At 39.3% G+C, this 23,730-nt stretch overlaps 1 protein-coding gene across 2 annotated transcripts in view; it reads right to left on the bottom strand.

Annotated features, from left to right (window-relative positions):
* The window catches only part of LOC120523034 (phospholipid scramblase 1-like), a 132,619-nt gene that overhangs the window by 66,560 nt on the left and 42,329 nt on the right, over positions 1–23,730 (bottom strand). Inside the window, exon 1 of one of the 2 annotated variants that reach the window (XM_039743973.1) lies at positions 2,578–2,643. The exons of the other annotated variant lie outside the window; for it this stretch is intronic. The gene's annotated coding sequence lies outside the window, so the exon portion shown is untranslated. Of the gene's footprint in view, positions 1–2,577; positions 2,644–23,730 lie in introns of those variants that run through there. 2 annotated transcript variants of the gene reach the window in all.

The raw sequence follows: 23,730 nt of genomic DNA, 5'->3' as shown, positions 1-23,730 counted from the left end.
AATAATTGTAATCACTCGACTTGTTTCTAGTGAGACAGATTAATGGAAGGTTTGATTAGAGATTAATGGCTGGATTAGTGGAACATCTGCAGACAGTACTGCAAGCTGTGAAAACCACTTGGTTGTGCTTAACTGAAAATGATTTGAATATGTCAAATCCAGCCTTCCGGTTAGCATTAAAAGGATGTGCCAGGGAATTATGTCCACTCCAGCAGTACAGCAGTCCTGGGCTCCTCCACTAGATGGTGGGGCATCCACAGGAGAAGGAGGTGATGTGCAGCAACAGGGACTGAGCTTGACAAAGTAACAACCAGGGCTGACACATTGCAAAGTGTCACTCTGAGAGTTAGTTTACCAAAACGTACAATGTCTATTGAGAGCAGACACAGAAATAAAATACAGTACTATTTTTTCTTTTATGGGCCGCATGACTGATAGATAGATAGATAGATAGATAGATAGATAGATAGATAGATAGATAGATAGATAGATAGATTTTTATTTCGAAGAACTGCTGCCTTGCCACAAGGAGACTGGGTTTCACCTCCCAGCTGCTCCCTGTATGGAGTTTGCATTTTCTCCCCTTGTCTATTTGGGTTTTCTATAGGTGCTCCATGTCGTGTTCAAAGAACAATGAAGGTTAGGTGGATTGGCATTGCTAATTTGTCCTTAGTGTGTGTGTCTTTTATGTTGTGAGTGTGTTAACCCCTCGATGGTCTGCGTCCTCATCCAGGGATTGTTCCTGCCTTGCTCATAATGCTTGCTGGAGTGGGCTCCAACTTCCTTGCGACTCTGCCCTGGATAAGCAAGTTTGGAAAATGAATGAATGGACCACTGTTTTTATTACCAGCTTTAAAGCTCCGTGTGCCAGGGTGGATGCTTCAGTGCATGTTTTTAAGAGGGTAAATATCTTTTCTGTAGTTATTGTTTTATATACTGTACTTAGTCTCTAAATTTAAATAATTAATCTGCCCCCCCCCCAAAAAAAAGGAAATAATATGATGTATTAGATGGTACACAAAAAAAACTGGAAAGTTAAAAGAGCTCATCCCTGGAGTATATCCTGCCTTCCAGGATTATAGATAAAAGGAATAAATATTTAATATTTTATTTTTTTTATAATATTTATATGTCCACTTTCATTCTGTTAAGAACAAATTCAGAAACACTCGCTAGGAGTCTATGTATGACAATGGCCTTAGTGACAAACCTTAATTACATAGTATATATACACAAAGATCAAACTCTGACAGAACTACTACACACCTTTAGTGGTAAGGACCAGAAGGTCAGAGGTCGGCAGTGGACACACCTGGAAATCACTGTTCCAGCAATCCATTTATCTGTAACCACTTGATTGAGTAAAGTGGAAGGTGTTGAAACCTATTCGAGCATCATTGGGTGCACGGCAGGAACCAAATTTATTGAGGCCAATGGCCCTATCATTTAAGTCTTGTTAGGAAAATTGGGGTATGCAAAGAAAAACCTATATACACTATACTTAGTACTAGGGTGTTGTACCGTGTTAGCCATTATGAACTACACTGTACTTGGTAACCACAGTCAAATTTGTGTTCTAAACTGCCATATGCAGCGCCACATATTTCTGAGGGGTAGCTGTTTGCCTGGTGAAATACAACATCACAGCTCAGGGCAAGGGTTTGATTTACTGTACCCCTGTAACTGTCTTGACTTTTGTTTTATCTTCACGTGAACATTCTCCCTGTTTTTTTCCCCCATTTCCCACGTTATCCCCGAGAGGACCAGCCTATTGGTGGCAACTCTGTAATGGATTTTACAGAAAATGGATGCCTGCCCATAGTTACATTTCCTGTTTTATAAACCATTCAACTGACCGATTCAATGTAAAATTTCTTGAAATGTTGCACTTTGTGAAAGACACTATATGCAAAAAGATTTATTTTAAAATAATCGTTATTACATGTAGGTTCTTTCCAAATGAACTGTTACCGTTAACATGAAAAGTTTCATAAGGGCTGTTAAGTAACAACAAATTACGGATCTTTTTTTAAGATTCGTAAACTTAACGATAAACATTTTTATTTTTTATTAAAAAACAAAAATATAGTAGAACATTACGAATTTAACGTCTAGTTGTAGAACATTATTGCAAAATATTATATTGAATTAGGTAATTGGAACTTTTATCATTGCATCGTGATTCGCGTTCACTTACGTATTCCAATGCGGGATTGCCCCGTAGTATAAACAATGACAAAATGTAACCACTAATCACCAGGATGATCTCGATTTTACCCCCACCGGAAAATCGTCACAAGGGAGGTAATGTTTAGTGTTTGTATTATTACACAGGAAGAAACACGTCACTTACGCCGACACACTTTTTTTGTATTTGTAGATGAGGCGGAACACGCGTTCAGAATACAACAGTATTTCAACACAGAGACTATACAATAATTAGTGAGTAACGCTGAAGAAAATCAGCACTTACTTTATGACTAAGTAAAACGTGATTGACGAAAAACCATGCTTTAATAATCACAAAAGCCCAAAGGAAAACGGGTATGTGGAACAAAACTTAACTAATTAACTAACCCAGATCCAAGTCCACGTGTGATAATCTCGTCATGGCTGTCTTTGACAGTAGGGAGTGCTGCTGAGCTGGTAAGATACTATGAACAAATAATACTGAATGTCAAATTCCTGTGCCCTTATAATACACACTAACATCGTATACGCCGACTTAACTGATTAGTCAAAAAGAAATGCTGCTGATGCAAGAAGCAGGCAATTCAGTTAGGTCACGCGAGAACAGAATGTCGCTACAGATGCAGAAAATAGAATCACGCGAGAATCTACTAACAGTGAAGTCACGCGATAACGTGTCTGATGTAAAAATAAGCAATTTAGCTAAGTCACGCGAGAACGCAGCTAGCGATGCATTAAACAACATTGTCCATTCACGCGTGAGATGGCAATTATTGTAAGAACTGTGAGTGGCACCACACCCACTGTGTCGACGTGATGAATGGAAAGGAATGTTAGCTGTGCAGTGTCACGAATCCAGCGCCCTAGGTTTGAAATCCACACCTGTTTTAAATGTTATAACCTGTATTATTTAATGTTTATTTTAGGTATTTATATTATTGTTTTCGTAGTTATAAATAAAGCATCATCAAAACACTTGTGACCCTTATCCGTGTAGAATGTATACATTCTCTCCGTTTCTACGTGGGATTTCTTCCGGGAAGTCCGGTTTTTCCGAAAATTATCAAAGACTTGTAGTTTAGATTTAGTGGCGATGACAAAATTGCCCTTTTGTCAGTGTTTGTTTGTGGGGGTACTGCCATGGACTGGCGCCTTATCCAGGGGCTGCTTTATAGTTGTATAAAGACTAGAGCTCCTGATATAAGCTGCGCAATCATGTCTATGGGTTGTATTAAGCGGGCTTGACAATATTACATTGTACTCCTCAAAGGTGTTGTTATTGTTTGTATTATCAATTTATGTTGCATTGATGCAGTGCAGAAATGCAGTGTGTGCTAGGAAAAGTTAAACTATGCAGAAAGAATCATTGATAGCGAAATGTCCATGTAGATCGAAGGGCGCTACTGAGATCTGGTAAACTCGATAACGGTGATCAGCCTGTGATGAAGAGAAAGATGAGTCAGCCGGGGTGGGGGTCGAGACCGTAAAGAAAGGAGATAAATTCAGGCTAGCATCTGACGTATTTCATGCGAAGGAGGAACCCTACGTAGTTGGTTCATTGAATCGGAGCATTTTTATCCCCATCAGCGGAGAGCGCAGCAAACCTGTGACTCTCTTAAGGGCAGTCTAGAATGGTTGAAGATTTATTACAATGTCCAGTTGACTCCTTGCTTATGTCAGTATTAACAGTTGTTACTCCCACAAGACATATTACCCAGATTACTAGATCTCTCACTGGTTTGGAGAGAGGCTAATTTTCTCCCCACACGTACAGTTTCAGTGTTAGTTTGATGCCAAAACCACGTTTCTGAACCTTTTAATTTCTGAATTCCTGCATTAATGTGACCTCGTCTTCATCAAAATAATAATAGGCAACGACTGGCTGATATGATAGACCTTTATATATTACACATTTTGAATTAGTTATATAAGGACAATCAAAATAATTGAACTTCCATAAAAGGGGCAAATGTAAAGAGTGTAATTTGAGACATGTTTGCCAATCAAAGAGATACACCTTGATGCGCCTTGTCCTATTAATAGCAGCCCCACAATTGGTTTCTGTAACAGAGGCATGTGACATAGTTCTTTCCAATTTAACATTAATGTACTTTTTACAGGACAAAATAATTTAATGGACTGAAAAAAAGAAGATTGAATGTTCTATGTGAAAATGTTTGGTTTCCTTTGTTGTTGTGTTTGGTTTCTTTTCAGTTTTTTTAAATAAAAACACAATTATTTATTTGGATTATTATTATTGTAAACCCTTCTAACTTCTTGGGGGTATTATGCCAACTTCTAGCAACCATAGGCATTTATGGGCAGCTGAAAGTTAAGGCAACAGTTTAAGCAGATTAAATCTATAAAAAGATATCTAAGCATTTCCAGCTTCGAAACTCCACTGTCAGAAACATTTAGAAGTGGAACTGTTGAAAGAAATGAAGGAACATACTGGGTGACCCACAGCAGTCTGGTTAAACATCTAATAAAGTAGCTCAGCATTTTTCAAACATAGGTTTATATGTCCATTATTGTCATGTGTACAGAGAACAGTAAAAAGTATTACTTACATTTGCTAATCCTAAAAGTGGTCTGCAAGGAACAGTTTTCTTAAGAAAACTTTTCTTTGTTATCACAAACGTCACAAATGTCATCTAAAGTATTCAAAACAAAAAAAACCCGAAGGTGTTTGCTGTACACCAATGAAACAAAAATGTAACTTTTTGGCCATTTTCTCTTGAGATAGATTTGGTGAAAAACAGATTAAGAAAAGAATCATGGATCTGTTATGCTTTGGGACTGTATGATGGTACAGGAAATACTGCGTGGATGGGAAGAAAAATTGATTCATCAAAAGTTAAAAAGTGATTAAAAGCAGATCTTCCAGAGACAATAAGGAATTTCAGAATAAAAGAGGTTGAATATTCCAGTAAAATTAAAACTGAAAATATCTAAATATTAACAATGATGTACTTAAAGGTATGAATAGTAAAGGTTTAAAAACAGCATTCACAGTCCCCAGAGTTGAGTGTTATTGGTGATCTGTATGGAGATGTCAGAGATGCAGTGCATGCAGGAAGACATGCAGATGTCTGTGATGTAGAATTGTTCTGCATGAAAGAGTGGGAAAATAAATACAGCAAAAGCAGAAAGTATTTTAGCTGTATACAAGAAGCTTTGAAAGTATTTTAGCTGTATGCAAGAAGCTTTGATTTCTGTCAAAGTAGGTTTTACTAAGTACTGGCTGATAGTACACCCAAATGTTAGCACATTTTACCTTGCACATAGTTGTGTTAACTTCTTTTCACTCAGAAATTAAGTGAATGTGTCGTTTGACCAGGAGTAACCAAATGTTTATTAATTTTTGATGTGCTTTTGTCACTTCTGATTACGGTAGTGGAACACTGGCTCACACAACATAATGTGTCCACCTGTGGTATCTGAGCAGAAAACTGCATATTACAGTGCTGCTTCTTTTTCTAGAGGCATGATAATTATACATTCACTTAATAGACATGTCCGCAGCAGAGCAGATTTATTCCTGTTTATATGCCACTACAAACCCACATTGGACTGTCACCTCTTTAATCACACTCCTTTGGTTGATTGTCTGGGATGTTGTCCACTGAGTAACAACATTGTTAAAAGGTGGGGCTGATGAGGACAGACAGATAACTGTAGGAAATCAGAATAAAAAAAACAAGGGAGCAAAAAACACAGCTTAAAGGAAGAGGCAGAAGGGTGTTTTCAAAAAAGGATCTGAGGCAAAAATAATTTTAAAAGCAAGGCAAAAATTGTGGATGTATTGTAAATGAGCACAAGATCAAAAGCCTTAAAAGACAAAATAAGAAATTGGAGAAGCACTAGGGATTTGGAAAATTACTTAGTGGTTGAGTATGAAGGGGAAACAAGAGCCTACCTAAATATACTCACTAATGACAGAATGGGCCTCAGGTGATTGGAGCATAAATAATGTGATCTGGAGCGGGAGCTGTGTGTTCAGTTATGGGGCGCGACCTCTGAGCACACCCTTCATATTTGTTAAAGAACAGCTGGAGGGTAGAGGAGGGTGCAAGGCGCTAAAGAGTGCAAAGGTGCATGAATGTGGTGTGCCCTGCAGAGGATTAGAATCCCATCTAAGGCGACTTCCTGCATTGCACCTGTTACATCTGGCAATACTTTAACTTGCCATGACCCTGGCAAAAAGTAAAGCATTGAACAGTTGTGAAAATGAACTGTTAAGACTGTTAACATGTTAGTTAACACATTATTTAAGATTTTACTTTGAGAAAAGCTTTTAATTTTGATATCCTATAGTTTTTTCAGATAAAAGAGTACTTCACATGACTAACAATGTGAAATAAGGACTTGGAGGTTTGTAAATAATACTGTAAAGTTTGGTTTTAAGGTCTGAAAATATAAAGAGAATAGAACCAAATTCAGTCACCTTACACTGAAAGATATAGCTATGAAAAATGTAATTGTTTTATCAAGTTATTTTCTTCATACCGATTATTAGATTTTTTTTAGAAATATCAATAAATGTGAATATTTTGACACTTGTGTTCCCTCTCATATTTTTTACAAGCAGACTACCATGAGATATTTTAGATATTAAGCTTGGAATATAGTACAGTACTTTACTAAAACTGACTGTTTTGATGAAACAAAGTTATACTAGTGTGTTAATTAATGGAGCTTGATTGTAGAAATTATCCATAGTCATTATACTAGAGGAGCCCTTTTATTTGATATACCTCCAACATACACTTTTCTCACAGGCTGACGTCACCACTGTCATGTTCTACCCTATTCCCATGCCACTCTTCCCAATGAAAAATGATCTTTTTTTATAGAACAAAACTGCTGGAGACAAGCACTTTTCTGTGTAGCCCCCAAAAACTCTTTCATGTCTCTCAGCATTCTCCTCTCTTTTTACTGAAATTGCAGCAATCATTTTTGTTAGTTCTTGCGCAAGTCATGTTTAGCCTCTAGCATTCCTGTTCACACTGACGATGACAGCTGCAAAGCCGTGACATCATCCACCTAAGCTGCCTCTTTCCTGGCCCAGCTGAGGAAATTGACGCCAACAGTGCCCACATCTGTCAAGAGCTTAGACAGCACAGTATGTTGTTGGTGAAAGGACAAATAATCCCTGAAAGAAAAAAAAAACAGACAAAAAGTGTTCTTTTTTTCTAGAAATGAAATTAGACGGGTAACACATTATTGAACCTGAGGGGGAAATATTGTAAACATCCATCCATCCATCATCCAACCCGCTATATCCTAACTACAGGGTCACGGGGATCTGCTGGAGCCAATCCCAGCCAACACAGGGCGCAAGGCAGGAAACAAACCCTGGGCAGGGTGCCAGCCCACTGCAGGGCACACACACCCCCACACACCAAGCACACACTAGGGACAATTTAGAATCGCCAGTGCACCTAACCTGCATGTCTTTGGACTGTGGGAGGAAACTGGAGCGCCCGGAGGAAACCCACGCAGACACGGGGAGAACATGCAAACTCCACGCAGGGAGAACCCGGGAAGCGAACCCAGGTCTCCTAACTGCGAGGCAGCAGTGCTACCCACTGAGCAATCCGTGCCGCCCCTATTGTAAACATTAAAATGTAAAATTTGAGTAAAAAGTACTTACATGTTATAATAGTTTCTGCGTACCTAATTCACCATTAATCAGCCTGTTTTATATAGTGCCCTTCTATAGAGCCCACCATTACAAAGAAAACCTGGATAAAAATTACAAAACAAACAAATGTAAAGGATTTTACAAAAGAAAATGAACTGATAGTACATGGGCACAGATGACAAAAGTAAAACTAGAGTCAGTACAGCTGACACTCATACCCATTTATCTTCCTAATGGAGGCTGATTTCAATCACATGTAGGTCACAATTCATACTCTAAGCAGTCTGACTCAGAACAAAGAGCTGCTGTTATCCTCATTCAGGCATATGTTCACAGATATTCGTGTCTTACTGGTGAGGCTCAAAAGTGCCAGACATGAACAAGAGGCACTGTCCCTTTCCTTTATTTGATTATGTTTCTATGTCATAAATTGTCTTCACCAAAAATATAAAAAGCAGACAGATCATTAGGTATTTCAGTTCTTTGTCTGTTAATTTCTCAGTATCATTATTATGAATAATAATATGGTGTGTGCTCGATTATGATTTGTGATGGACTGATCAGGGTTTATTCCTTTAAGGACAGATTCCACTTTCTTGTCATCTTCTAAAGCAATTTCAGGGAACAAATGAATAATATCGACACAGGGATGAGGCACACTCCAGGCATAACACCGTACATGGAATTCACACTATAATATGGTGTACGGACAAAAGCGGAAATGTGCTTACGCACAAAAAAATCCAGATGCATAAATCTGTGCGAACACCAACTTCCATGTTCTTCCGCTACATAAATCCCGGTCAGCGTGAAAGTTAACGCACGTGCATGCACCTGCTGCCCCACCCCAACTCCTCCCAGAATTACGCCTGTTTGAATATGCAAATCAATATAAATATCCCCTTACCTTCAGCGCTTCAGAAAGACAATGGCGAAAGCACGGGGAAAAAAAAAAAAACTTCAGCGAATGCGAAGTGGAGGTCCTGCTAGGTGAAGCAGAGGCCAGGAATGATGTTTTATTTGATAGCTTAGAAAGGTGTGGCGGATGCACTCAAGAGTTCTGGAACAGAAAATCGTACTGTGACCGAAATAAGAAAGAAGTGGTCAGACATCAAAGTTGCCATGAAAAGCAGAGTCGCAACTCATCGTCTGCATGTTAGAACCACTGGAGGAGGCAGTGAACTCCCGGAGCTCACGCTGTTTGAGCAGCAAGTTGCTGCAATTATTGGGAACACACTTATTGCCGGCATTTTACTAGCGGGGGGAGGGTGATTCTGACATCACCGCAGGTGCTGGTGAGTTTTTATTTCTTTTTTGATTACCATTATCTATACTCATGTAAATAATTTGCATGTGTAATAAGACAATCAGGCTGCAGATGCTGTATTAAGTACTGTTTATTTAGTTCCAGACAATAGTACAAAAGCTGACCCCAATGCTGAGGACGTGGCTCCAGGCGATGATGGTGCTGTTTCTGTGCCGACCACATCTTCGGGCGCTGGCTGCTCAGACACCCCTGCCTCGGAAACTGCTGGGCGATCATCTGGCCGTGTGCTGACTGATGCAGTTCTGGAATCCCAAAATGCATTGGTGGATGTGGTGAGAGATGTAGCCAATGAACTACGAAATATAAAAGCAGTATTGTGTGATATTGTCCATAAATTAAATGAATTTGTGAAAAAATAAATGATGCATCAGCTTATCTGTTTTTACATTCTGTTAATTACATTCATTCGACATTATAATGCTGTCCGGTGTGACTGATCATTTGGTGGTCCAGGGTCAGGTTCATCATGTCGCATCTCTTCAGGTACGGGCAAGCTACGAATGAGTGCCATGTTACCTGTTTTTACATTCTGTTAATTACATTCATTCGACATTGTAATGCTGTCTGGTGTGGCTGATCATTTGGTGGTCCAGGGTCAGGTTCATCATGTCACATCTCTTCAGGTACGGGCAAGCTACATGCTTGCACGATATGACACACTTTCTGTGGACTATAGAGCAGCACTCCACCACTCTTATCCAGGCAGCGCCAACGGCCCTTAAGCAGCCCTATAGTACATTCTACCACAGCCCATGCCCAAGAGTGGAGATCAGTATAATGTCGCTCTTGTTCAGTCAGTGGGTTGGCGAGAGGGGTGAGGAGTCACGTCTTCAGCGGGTACCCACTGTCACCTAAGTAATCGTGTTATATGGTTACATCGTTCAGGTAACGTACAACTGTGACCAAAAAGGTAATAAATGTCTTATCTTACCTAGAAGCCAACCATCACACATAGCACCATTTTCAAGTTTGTTCCCCGCACTACTATTTCTCAGGATGAATGAATCACGAGTTGAGCTCAGCCATCTCGCAATAACATTAGTGAGGCCCATTTTCGCATCACTGATGATTTGAACATTAGTAGAATGAAAATGCTTTCTATTTACATAAACAAATTCATTCTGTGAAGGTGCTTTTATAGCAATGTGTGTACAGTCGACCGCTCCAATTACACTGGGGAAAACTGGACATTGCTGCAAATTGCGCTTTGATGTTTGCCTGTTCAACCAGAGTGTATGGAAATCTTATATATCTGCTTGACAAGCGGATAATACCATCCCATACAGCTGGCATGGCACGACTCAGTGATGACTGAGAAATACCCGATCGGTCAGCCAGTTCACGCTGAAAAGCTCCTGTGGCTAAAAACCAGAGAGTGGACAAATCTTGCAAAGGAGCAGATAGAGCACAATTCCTCAAAGTCTGCCTTCATAAAGCCCGGCGCCAGTTCAGCACACAGCTCCAAGAGGATCGCTCTTGGAAATTTAAACCGACTTAGAAGCCAGTCATCATCATGTGCCAAGAATCGGTATGATCTCGGAATACGTGTTCTCTTCTGTTCCTTCTATTTGCGATGTCCTCTAACAACACTAAAGCAGCCATGGCAGTGGAATAGTTTGGCCATTCTGTGCACCATTATATTGTTACAGGTTGATTACAATCAGGTGCCTTAAATTTATAAACGATATGCGGTTAATTTCAGTGTATTTGATAAAGCCAACGTCGTGGATGTGGATCTAAAAAAGAAAGGGAAACCACACTGGAACAGTAGCACTGCTTTGACGCTGGACGCCACCAGTCTGCAAAATCGAGCAGAACTTGCATACGCCAGGGTATAGCTACCGTGGAAATGTGCGTGGCTTTACGCCAAGTTTAGGTTTTATACATCGCAATTTGAGCATGGACACGTTTATATGCAACATTTTTGTGCATATGCATTGTTTATACATGAGGCCCCAGATCTATTAGGCAGTCAAAATGGAGTCAAGCTTAAAATTTCAAATGCCCCAAGCTTCCACTTCCAGCAGGTCAGCTATTTAGTGTCATGGTAAATGGGGCTATTTATAGCTACACAAGATCGTAAAACAAAATTCCCTATATGGAAAGCCAACACTGACCTGATTACCGCTGGTAAAGAACCAAGTCATATTCGGGCTTTTGAAAAACTAAAGTACACTTTGGCCATTGCCTAGGGATGGGTAATGACAGATCAGGGTCCAGGAAGTATCTGGATGATTATATTACCGAGATGTGGTGAGGCAGCGTTTTCTGTGATCTATCCGTGTCCACCTAGAAATGATACGAGCACACCCATAACTTTGAGGGTACATGAGGGACTGAGGCACCAAAGGGGAAGAAACAATCCATAAGATTGATGAATGCAAGGGAAGCAGTGTACTGCCAGAGGCAAGCAAGCAGGTGGGAGGCTGAGACACGTCTAGAGAACAGATTGACATTTATTTGTTTTGGTTCAGTTGTTAAGAACTTAGTGTTTTCATGCCTGGTCTGTGATCAGTTAGTGGACAGCAGCTGGAAAGATGACCTTAACTTGTACATTTCACCTACATAGAGCACCACAGAAGACACCCAGGGTCTTAAGAGACAGCATTTCATGTGTAAGTACCACAAAATGAGTTAAGCCGAGCTTTGCCTTCTTTTAGAATGAAACCTACATTTGTATGTCCGTGAGTCTTCTCTCATGATGCTGGAGATGTGTTTGTCATTTTCTAGTCCCATCTGCAACTTCATGTTAGGTAGCACATTTCTTATATTGGCTTCCTCACAGCTCCAGAGCGTGTGTTTGATTTTCAGCCCAGTCCCTACTTGAATATTCAGCCCATTCTCGATATGTCTTTTCTGTAAAATCTTGATTAGATTAGATTAATTGGCCATGCTGTTGTGCTGCTGGTGTTTTCATGACTGTAACCTGAGATGAACCTTTTTCTTGTCCCACCCACAGCTGATTTCTCTCCAGCGCTCAGTGTGCTGGCTTACTGCGACCCTGTAGTGTTCCCAGAGGCTTTCTTTCTTTCTTTCAATAGGATTTGGACACCACTGCACTCTTCCTCCATTCCCACCTAGACTTAAGCAAATTAAGCATGTGTTTATATATATTACTACCATTATGTTTAATTATTGTCTGTTTTAAAGATTATCACAATTTTACTTTGTATTTGGCACTTGGTATGAAATTCTAAGCCAAACTGCCATAATAGTTGTAGTTTCAATATCATTTCGGCATGCGGTGAAATTCTTACTTGCTTGTCCGACAAACATGTGACAAGTCTGCACTCTCTGGTGCTGTAATACACAAAAATGTATTAAAATACACAAGTTTGGTTTATTTAATAGAAAACACAAATGTCCATGCCTGATATACCCCTCACTCCTGTTTCCTTTCTATTAGTTCAGTTTTGCTCCCATGTCCAAATAACAAGTACCATAAAATAGCATATTCAAGCCCCTAATTTTGGAAACTGGGGGACTGAGCCTGTCCATGCAGCATTGGATGCAAGGCCGGAATGGACCTTTATCAGTGAAGCAGTTTATTGCACAGGGCCCATTCACATTCACAATGACACTAGCAAGTTTGCAGTTACTAGTTCACCTAACATGAATATCTTTTGAGATATTGGAGAAAAATTGAATCTGTACAGAGATGGAGAGAACCTGCAAACTACACACAGACAAAGGCTAGCCAAAGGATTTAATAATTAGACTGTGGTTAGTGTTACGTTTTCACAGCTCCAGCACCATTGGTTTGAATTTTCTCCAAGTCACTGTTTGTGTGGACCTTGTATTTTCTTGTCTTGTCTATGTCAGTTTTCACCAATTGCTCGTGTTTCTCCCACTTTCAAAAGACTTTCAATTTAGATTGATTGGTGACTTTTAATTACCTGACTGTATACAGTATGTGTATTTGTGTCCTGGTTGCTGCCATTTTACCAGATGCTACTTGCTATGGCCTCATGTGGCACTGCACTGTAATAAATGGGTAACAAAAACAAAATGGCATTGTTAAATTGGCCCTAGTGTGCGTTCACCTTGCAGTGCACTGATGCCCTGTCCAGGGATTGTCCCTGCCTTGTGCCTGATGCTTGCTGAGATAGGCTCCAGCTACACTGTGACTCTACCTTGGATAAGCACACTTGGAATATTTAATAAAATAGTATATGCCCCAGCCCCCAGTCCATTCCCTCCCCCCCATGTTCTGTGGGAGGTGGCCATATTACTCAATGATGCAGCAGAAGGATTGTCTTTTGCAACCATCTTCAGTCTGCACTTTGGCCAGTTTCCAAAAAGAAAATGTTGCAGTTTAGTTTTCAGTGCTGGGCAAAACGCCATGCTTGTACTTTTAATTAAGAATGAAAAATTGAACAGAGACTCGAGTCATTTGTTTCCCATCTGTTGCCTGGGTAGAATGAGTATTTGTGCTTTTGAAAGCCTTTACAGACGATGAACCCAAATGGGAATTTGTAGACCTTGGTGGCAAACTAAGGAGAGCACAGCGTCTCCTAGTGGCAGGCTTCAAATCTACATGTTGTTACCTGGTTTGTCAGAACATTGGTGGTAGTGATTTTTCCTTTCTGTTATAGAACTCCTCTGATGTGGTATGGCAGCAAAATTGGCTATTATATAAAAAAAAAAAAGATTCCTAATTGTTAACAAGAACAGACTACTCTTAATGAAATGCCTCAATTTTGAAAATGGGCTGTGCAAACTGAAGCCCTCCACAACATTCTCGATAGACTGTGCAGTCAGTAAAAGTCTGCATAGTTGTACACAGTGGGCAATGCATGGTTTCTCTGACCTGAACATTTACTGACAGTTTAGCAAGTACAGTCATTTTTTGATGTTGTGGAGGGTTAAAATCCCATGTGGCTGTGCTGAGACCTCCTTGAGGGTAGGATCTCAATCCTTTAAAATGGAAACATCAACATGCCTAGAACACAAATTAAAGTTTAATGGTTATATTTTATCCAGTTCAAATGAGCATTAAGAAATTGAAACAAAACTGCATTTGAATTACTGAAAAAGGAACTATTGTATATATGTTTTTTATGAAAATCTATATTTAGGACATTAAATTAATGTTTTAGCAAAGAAAACTGGTAAGATATGAAGCACAATAATGCTACACAGCTTGTTGCCACCCATCTATTCAATCAGTCTGCCAAAAAATGTTTTGTGTATGTGAAATTTAATCAGTACAGAAATATAGGGAATCAGAAACTATCATAACAGTACACATCAAAAAGAAATCCTGACTGCCATGCTTATGCATTTGCCCTCGATCATTCGCCAGAAAAACTTCAACTGGCTAATCCACCTGACGGCATCTCTTTGGAATGTGGTGAAGGCCCAAATGAAGCCAGCCATGTGGAGTCTCACTGTGGTGTCCAAGAGCTGCAAGAGGGCAGCACTTTTTGCGTACAATATGTATGTTTCCTGTAATAGTATAAAGTTAGATTATCAGATGATGCCATGTTGTTATTTTATGATTGGTAAGCAGTAATTTCTTTAATCTCCTTTGCTTGTTAGTGCACTACTTTGTGTGGCTGGAGTTTGTTCTTGTGGCCTATTTCTTGAACTAGCGCATGCCAAACCTTACATGTTGAATACGTGAGTTGAGAATTCAATACTATTGCTTAAGTTTAGCTGAGGAGTTCTCAGCTTCCTGATTGTACCTATTTTACCTTTTGAAGACAGTATTTGGAGTGAATACATCTTTACTTAATCTGTGTATTTCAAGTGTTGTGTCTCCCTTTCCTAATCCGTAAAACTGCATACCATGTGCAGCTGTAATCTGGGTGGTCAGCAAGTATCTGAGGCCCCACAGATGGTGGTTCCCAAGTGCTTTAGGTTGCAAAATGGGATCTTTTCTTTTAACCTTCCACTTTTGCACTTTAAATGTTTTAGCTGAAATTATTGCTACTGCCTTAGTAAATATGGCAAACAACACTTACCTATGTGTAAAAATTGTGTTAATAGATGAACTAATCTTTGTTTATATTACAATTAATGTAAACAGTACTTGCCTGCTGAAATATGAAGAACACACTGAAAAAAATATTTTTCCCCTAACATGGTGATAGTACTGCTGAGTGTATGTGTGCCAATATACAGCATGTAAATCAGGTCCAGTTTTCAGGCTTTTTAGTGTCACTTTTTCAGCCTTATTTTAAAATTTTATTCCAGTAATTGCAGAATTTTTGCCATTTTTTGTTTATATGTTGCTGGGCATATGAGCATATGCATTGGCATGTAACATCAGCACTGCTCTTAATGAAAAGGTCAGCCTCCAAACTTTATTTAGAAATGGAAAACCTTTGAATGAAAGAAAATCATTAAAGTAGGCCATGCCATTGTGTTAGTTTGCTTTTTTGTTAAATAACAGCATTTTTAAATCTGGTGTAGCAGTCTCTTCCTATATACTGACCAGGGCTCTGCCAAATATCCCAACTAATCCTCCCACTCAATGCAACCAAGTGTCATTTTTAGACTGTGCCATGTTCTGAATGCACTTAAAATAATTTTCTTTTTACCTTCTTGATTTCTGTAAGTGTCGTTTAAAGAAAAAAATATATTGCATTGTAGTCATTTTCTTGTTGGTCTTAATGAGATCTTCATCTTCTCCATTTGGCTGGCTGTTGTTGTGATGCTGTGTTTTCATCAGCTCTTTATGTCTGTAAGAGACGTAGGGTGTAATGTCAGTAGTTTAACAACAATAATGGGAAGATATCCTTGTGAGAAATGAAATTCATGAGCTACTCATTTTAAGAGAATTTCACATTCTTCTCATTCACTTATCTAGTGATTTCAAGATTTGTTTTCTCCTTTTATTTATGACTGCAATGCAGATCCCATTAACATTGTGGAAGTACATGAAGTTGAGTTTTTATAAGTCAGCAGCCTTGAAAAATGTGCTTTTGTGTTTCTGCAAGAAGAGAAGGCATTCACCACTGGTAGCAATATTGGCAGATGCCACCGATTGCCCCTAAGGCCAAGCAATTTGCACATCTATATTTTATTCCCTGGTAAGTATCAAGCTGGCAAAATGCTGAGCTCAGCTGAGCTACCAAGGGGAGATTCCACAAAGCGTGCTTGTGAAATCAAGACTCAGCTGAGTGAACCTCGCTTTAATAAACTGCGCTCTCCAATCGAGGCTCAGTCTGTTTCTTGTTAATTCAAGACAGGCTTCAGCAATCCAGGATTATACGTGCACTTCTAAGATTTAAGCAGCAATGACAACTTATTGTTGATAACATCAATCAGAATCAAGGCTCAAAATAACCTTTGGCATTAAGCGTGGAACTGATGCCATTCATGATGTATTATGGGATATCTTTGTAAAGTTAAAGGTTTTTTTTTATTTGTTATGAAACAGAAGCACATATAACAAACAGTGGCAGTCTTTTCAGTAGTTGATCAATAGCAGTAGAGTGTTGTACCGTGTTAGCCATAGATTGATACAGGAGAAAGTAGGGTGTCATTTCACCCTACTTTCTCCAGTAGTTGATCAAGAAATAGTTAATCTAAAATAACATTGTGACAGTGCAGGGTATCTCCATATTCCCAGTTCTCTATAAGAGCTTCTTGAACCTTTTCCTGCCAATAACGTATCTGCACCACGGCAGCTGGTTTGCTTACTTGATGGTGAAGATTGGAGTATTACATTTATAGGTCTGAATCACAATCTGATTATTTGGATGGTTACCTACCGGTAACGCTTGTGGTGTGGACTGTACCCGGCAGTTTATCCCGGCCAAGTCCCCCAAGCCGCCAGATGGAGCCCTCCCTGCAGTATGGAGGTGTCCCTAAGACCAGCAGGGAGTCATGGACTATGTAGTTTTTATCCTCCGCCCTGCTGGATACCACAGGGGCCGCAAGAGGGAGCTGCAGGGAGGACCAAAGACTTATTTGTGCACTATGACCCAGAAGTTCGCCATAGGAAGAGCGACGGGCTTCTGGGATGAAGAAAAGTACATTTTACCTGACCCGGAAGTGATACAAGAGCACATGGACTGGGGATTGGGAACACTTCCGGGTCAGGGAATATAAAAGGACTGAGGGAGCTCCCAGACGGTGAGCTGAGCTGGGTGGTAGGAGGGCAACGCGTCTGGGAGTGGAGGATTGTGATTATTATTGATTTATTATTGTAATTGTGATTTATGAATATAGTGGAGTCGAGGGTGCTTGGTGCACATTATTATAATAAATATAATCATTGTGGCAATTTTACCAGGTGTTTGGCGTGGTACCTGAGGGTTCAAGGGAGCACCACTGCCCCCTACTGCGACAGTGGTTATAGTTAACTATAGTTATATATACTACAGTATACTGTATACTTATAGATTATAGCAGGGGTTGTCAAGTCCGGTCCTGGAGGACCACCGTGGCTGCAGGTTTTCATTCTAACCCTTTTCTTAATTTGTGACCTGTTTTTGCTGCTAATTAACTCCCTTTCCTTTCATTTTATTTTACTTGTTTAAGTTTTCTTCCCCTGAATTTCTTCATCATTCCTCTGAATTGCTTCATTTCTTTCCTTAAATGGCACTCAAACAGAAATGAAATGTGAAGTGAGAGAGCCAACAGAAGACCAACTAAGTGAGTCAATTTCACTCCAACCAGCTGCTTAATACGGTGCCAGTTCTTGTCGTTAATTAAACTAATTCCTTAATTTCATGGCTTGTTGCTGTTCTCATGGTGCATTAGCAGAAATTTCCATAATTGTTGATTTTCTCTTTCTAAGAGCACTGGTAAAATGTTTTGGGGACCTGAGAAGATCAACATTCCTGAGACCTTCATCTTTCTTTATTTTTAGATATTGTATGATGGACGCAGTTTGCTAGTCATGTTTTGGCTCTGTTTGTATCTCATTATTGTTTGGCTGCTAATTAGGGAAAAAGAAACAAGGGTTCTGAGTCTTCAAGAGCAAGTCAAATAAAATTAGTACAAAAGAAGTTATTAGCAGCAAAAACAGGTCACTCATTATGAAAAGGGTTAGAATGAAAACCTGCAGCCACGGTGATCCTCCAGGACCTGAGTTGGTGACCCCTGGTTATAGTTTATTTCTACAACAAAAACTTTTATTTCTAAAGTTAATTTTCACACATAGGATGTAGCTCAAAGCACTGTCCAAAGGAAAAGTTACAAGAAACAAATTCAATTAGTTAAAAATTATCTATACTAATAAAAGGCAAAGCTCTCACTGACTGACTGACTCATCACTAATTCTCCAACTTTCCGTGTAGGTAGAAGGCTGAAATTTGGCTGGCTCATTCCTTACAGCTTATTCACAAAAGTTAAGCAGGTTTCATTTCGAAATTCTACGCGTAACGGTCATAACTGAATCCTACTTATGTAAATATACGGCCATAGCCTGCAGCTCGGTCACCGTGTGAGGCGGAGTTGCGTCTTCCATCACCACGCCTCCTACGTAGTTGGCTGCCTGCCTATATTGCGTCCCCCTTACCCACGCCTCCAACGTAATTGAGTGCCTTCCCATATAAGGCCGTCCGTCAGCAACAAATCCAATAGACACGCTGCCGCTACGAGGTGTTTGTCATGCCTAAGACGAATACGATTTTCGCAAGATACAAGTTTAATGAGAAGGCTCAAGGTATAAATGAGATTTTTGATCACTTTGTAACAGAGTTAAAATTGCTGGTGAAGGACTGTGCTTATGCAAACGAAGATGAGATGATCAGGGATAGAATAGTGTTTGGCACAAATTCAGCAAAAGTACGAGAGAAACTTTTAAGTGCTGGGTTTGAGCAAACATTAAATAAAGCCGTGGACATCACAAGATCGCACGAGATAGCAAACCTTCGATGCATGTACTCCGAACGGCTCACGTGAACTGACTGTGAACGCAGTATGCAGACAACAAGCAAAAGCTCCAATGAGTGCTGAACAAAAAATGCATTACACAATTGAGAAGGCAGCAAAAGAATATGAAGAGAGTGATGCATACAAGCATATTCATAAGTGCAGCTACTGCAGAAACAAAGCACACGGTGGAAAAAGTCAATGTCCAGCTAAAGGAAGACAGTGCAACCGAAGATGAGATGGTCAGGGATAGAATAGTGTTTGGCACAAACTCAGAGAAAGTGCGAGAGAAACTTTTAAGTGCCGGGTCTGAGCTAATATTAAATAAAGCCGTGGACATCGCAAGATCGCACGAGATAGCACAACCACAGCTGAGAACCTTCGATGCATGTACTCAGAGGGGGTCACGTGAACTGACTGTGAACGCAGTACGCACACAAAAAGCAAGACCTCCAAAGAGCGCTGAGCAAAAAATGCATTACACAATTGAGAAGGCAGCAAAAGAATATGAAACGTGTGACGCATACAAGCATATTCATAAGTGCAGGTACTGCGGAAACAAAGCACACGGTGGAAAAAGTCAATGTCCAGCTAAAGGAAGACAGTGTAAAAGATGTGGTAAATTGAACCACTTCGCTAAAGTTTGCAGGACTGGGAAAGGTAAACCCGTGCATGCAGTGTGTGATGTCTCAGATAAAGATGAAGACGAGCTGTTTATTGATGCAGTAAGAAAGGAACAACCCACAGCAACACTCATTACAGTCACAAAACAATTACATTGACAATCATGTTACGTTGTTTTTAAAATGTTTCCTTTTCTTTTTCATAAGTTCTTTAACACACTACTTCTCCGCTGCGAAAGCACGGGTATTTTGCTAGTAATGGATAAATAATAAAAGAAATACAGTAAATCAATGCTGCCTTACATGAAATAGATATGTAATTAGTAGAAAAGTTGAGTCAACACCACAGAGAAAATGGAAAAGAAAGCAGAGAGATTCCCTGTGTGTGTCTCTCTCTCTGCACAGGGAATGCACAGGAAGAGATTGAACACGTGCCATGTGGCCCCGCGCATGCGCACTTCACCAGAAGACACACACACACCTGGACGCACACGGGTTTTATTAAAGAAGATAATTCTATGCATGTATAGTCTATTAAGGCTACAACTAAAATGTAGCCACACAAATAGCCAAACTAAAAAAGTAGGTGTTTAGACATATTTTAAAATGATCCACGGTCTGGCATATATCTGTTAGTAAAGTATTCCAGATTTTGGGGGCATAATAAGATAGTGTAAAATTTACAGTGTACCCTATTCATTGACTACTTCTAGACTCGTACATACAGTAGATCATGTATGTGAGGTAATCAGGAAGCAGAACACGGACTGTTTTAGAGAAACTGAAATAATAATTATCTTAAATTGACAAGTTAGATTTTACAAAGGTAACCTTAAAGTTTGGTCAAATCTTAAAAAGGAGGGAGAGATTTCAAAAAATAAAATCTTGTGACCTTTAAAATTTGAATTAGTTTGGTTTGGCAATTAAATGTTACTCTTTATAAATTCTTACTTACCAGCTAATGTCTACTCCATACAGGAAATGTCACAAATCCAAAAAGTGAGTTGTTACAAAAGGGCTTGTGTAAATGAAAATATCTTGATCAGTGTTGGGGGACAACATTTTAAAATTACCACGCCCTATGTAGACAGACTACTTTCTAAAGCAGGGGTGGGCAAAGTCATTCCTGCAGGGCCACAGTGGCTGCAGGTTTTTGTTCCAACCCAGTTGCTTAATAAGAAGTGCTTGTTGCTCAAGTAACACTTCTGCTTCATTTTAGTTGTCTCGTCATTAAGATTTTTAACCCTTATTGCTTATTTTAGTCTTAAACAGCTGTAGTCTTGGTTTTTATTAATTACCCCTTATTATTAGTCAGATGACAAAAGAAACCAGCATTTCTCCATTTAGTTGGTTTCCATTTACACCTGTGTGTGCTTATCATGCATTATTTGGTTTAATAAAATACTTGGAAGGAAAGTCAAAAGAAAAAGTGAATGACTGAGAATTACTCATCTGTTTTAGACTTCACATCCTTTGGATGATATCCTTAGAAAGGAAAAAAAATCTAGGATATGAAAATGACCTGACATGGCAGAGTTAAAGCACTAACAAGCCATGAAATTAAATAATTGACAAGGATTTTTTTTAAATTAAGCAGCTGGGTTGGAACAAAAACCTGCAGCCACTGTGGCCCTCCAGGACTGACTTTGTCCTCCCCTGTTCTAAAGCAATGAATTATCTAACGCAGCTCTTGTTTTATCAAACTAAAAATTCCCACTTAAAAAAAAACAAAAACCAGCTATGCTTTACTGTGTTACTATAGAAGCTCATTCCCAATGCTTATTTCACAGAAGTGTTGCCTGCTGTTGCTGTGCACGGCTTCTGAGTGGGAGGTGGAGCTGGTGGCCATCTGCTTTAGTTGTAATTTCGATCTTGTAGCTCTTTCTAGTGAGTGAGGCAGATGTTTTAAATTTGTCAGGTGGGTTGACATAGATGACTTGATTGCCTTCACTTGGGTTGAGAGGTGGGTTTTCTGCAGGAAGTAGATGCTTACGTCACTTGATAGTATTCTATCTCTTAAGTAGATTGATCAGTCTTCGGAGTTTCATGTTTCGGTCCTATCTTGAAATCTTGTACCAATCTAACTACTGCATATCACTTCAGATGGAGAAATGACACAATTCCTCAGATTTGTTTTGTTATATAATACATGTACTGTTATTTATTTTGTTTCACAATCAGCTAATTTACGTTGTGTTAATTATGTAGTGTCACATACAAAAGGGTTCACCTAGCATGTAGCACAACTGAATATCAAACATACTGTAAAGCTGAAGAGCAGAGTGAAACACATGCAAAATGCCACAAAGAACTACCCCCTTCTTTGAAACCTAGCGTATGCCCTCTGCCATACAGGAGTAATCCATTTACAGGAGTGCCGCCCTAGACATTAATGGTAAAGGTGGGTATTTTTGAAGTTGAACTTTCTTTCACAATTGTCACATGCTTTCATTTGCCCCAGATACATTGTTAAATTAAGCTGTAAATAATAATTATACAAAAGACTCATCTGCACAACTAGGTCATGATTATGGTCATTAGGGAAACAGTCTGGTTGGGACGCAAAAGCTTCAGAAAAGTGAATCTCTCATTCTATCCTCTGTATTTTGTATGTATGTTTAAGGTTGGAAATGATTTTTTTATTGTGTTTTTTTAGAAAAGTGTTTTCCAAAGAAAGAATACTTGTCAGAGTTCAGAGCAGCTTGTGATGGTGAACCTAATAATATATCTCAAAAATGACAAAAATAGACAAATATTGTTAGGATCCTTTAATGTTAATCAGTTACAAATTGCTCATTTTATTGTAAGCTTAATGTGATCTGTAGTTTAATGTGTGTATTTGTATTTTCTGTAAACTTACAGCCCTCTGAGCCTGTACTTGGTGAAGAGCGCTATACAATATAAAAAAAAAACTAAATGGAATTAAATAACATGACACGTGGAAAAGACTAGCAAGAACTCAGAGGTGAAAAAGTCTGGAAGTAAAGTTATTTAGCACAAAACCTGCTTCTATGTGAAAATGGTTACCAAAGTACATACTCCAACTATTAAAACAAAATTAAAGATACACTATCTGCTTTCTACAACTTTCTATCAACTATCTTTCTGTAATCCCAATAACTTCGAACCACTGGCTTGTAGTCTTTACTTCGGGTTAGACATAAATACCACACCTGAAAAATGTGACAATAATGACCCTATGAACCCATTTGCTATCTAAAAGTAAAACAAAAATGCTGTTAATCACATTTATCTGATGCCTTCTGTGGTTTCAAACATCATCCAGACAAGTCATTGCCCTGCAGCAGAAGGTAGAGCCAGAGCGAGAAATCCAGCTGTATAGTTAGTTATTTTGCAATGTCATTTACTAGCAAAGGAAAATGGGGAAAACTGTGACCCAGGCCTGTTGCGACCTGTTATGAATTAGCTTGACATACAAACTGTGAGATGACTGTACCTAGTAGGACATACCACATTAGCTAGTAGTAGTAGTAGTAGTAGTAGTAGTAGTCATCACTGTGTTACAGCCTGCTTATTGTGGTGGTGAAACTGGGCTTTATTTATGTAAAGTATTTGTGTAATATGACCTTCTGATAATCCTTAGTCAGTCAAAACAGTGTCTGCATCTTTTATTGGGTTTTGGTCAGAAGTTGGTAAAAGTACAAGGAAGCATCTAGGCTTCAGGTGGGTAGGAGAATCACAGTGGACTTCAACCAAAAGTCAAACAGGAAAGATTACAACATCAATTGTATAGTGTGGTTTTGCAAATACGATTTCATTATTTTGAAAAAATATTGTGCTATGTTGCAAATGTTTTTCTTACATACATTGCATGATCAAATTTTGGGTTTTGTTGTCATGATTCTTATACTTGCACGCAGATGCTAACATAAGCTGTAGTCTCAATGACTGTGAAATGGACCAAACAGTAGGTGCCACTCTGGATCTGCGATATTACCAAGGTCCCCACTGTCATCTTTCAGCAATGGTTCCTCAGAAAGAGGCAGGACCATCTGCCAAAGACTGCCAGAATCTAAGGGAGACCCCCTAGATCATGGGTCCTTGGTGACAGTCCTGGAGGGTTGCAATGGCTGCGGGTTTTTATTCCAACT

Source organism: Polypterus senegalus, chromosome 2, assembly GCF_016835505.1.
Source record: "Polypterus senegalus isolate Bchr_013 chromosome 2, ASM1683550v1, whole genome shotgun sequence".
Classification (NCBI taxonomy): Eukaryota; Metazoa; Chordata; class Cladistia; order Polypteriformes; family Polypteridae; genus Polypterus; species Polypterus senegalus.
This window is presented reverse-complemented; position numbering and strand designations above follow the sequence as displayed.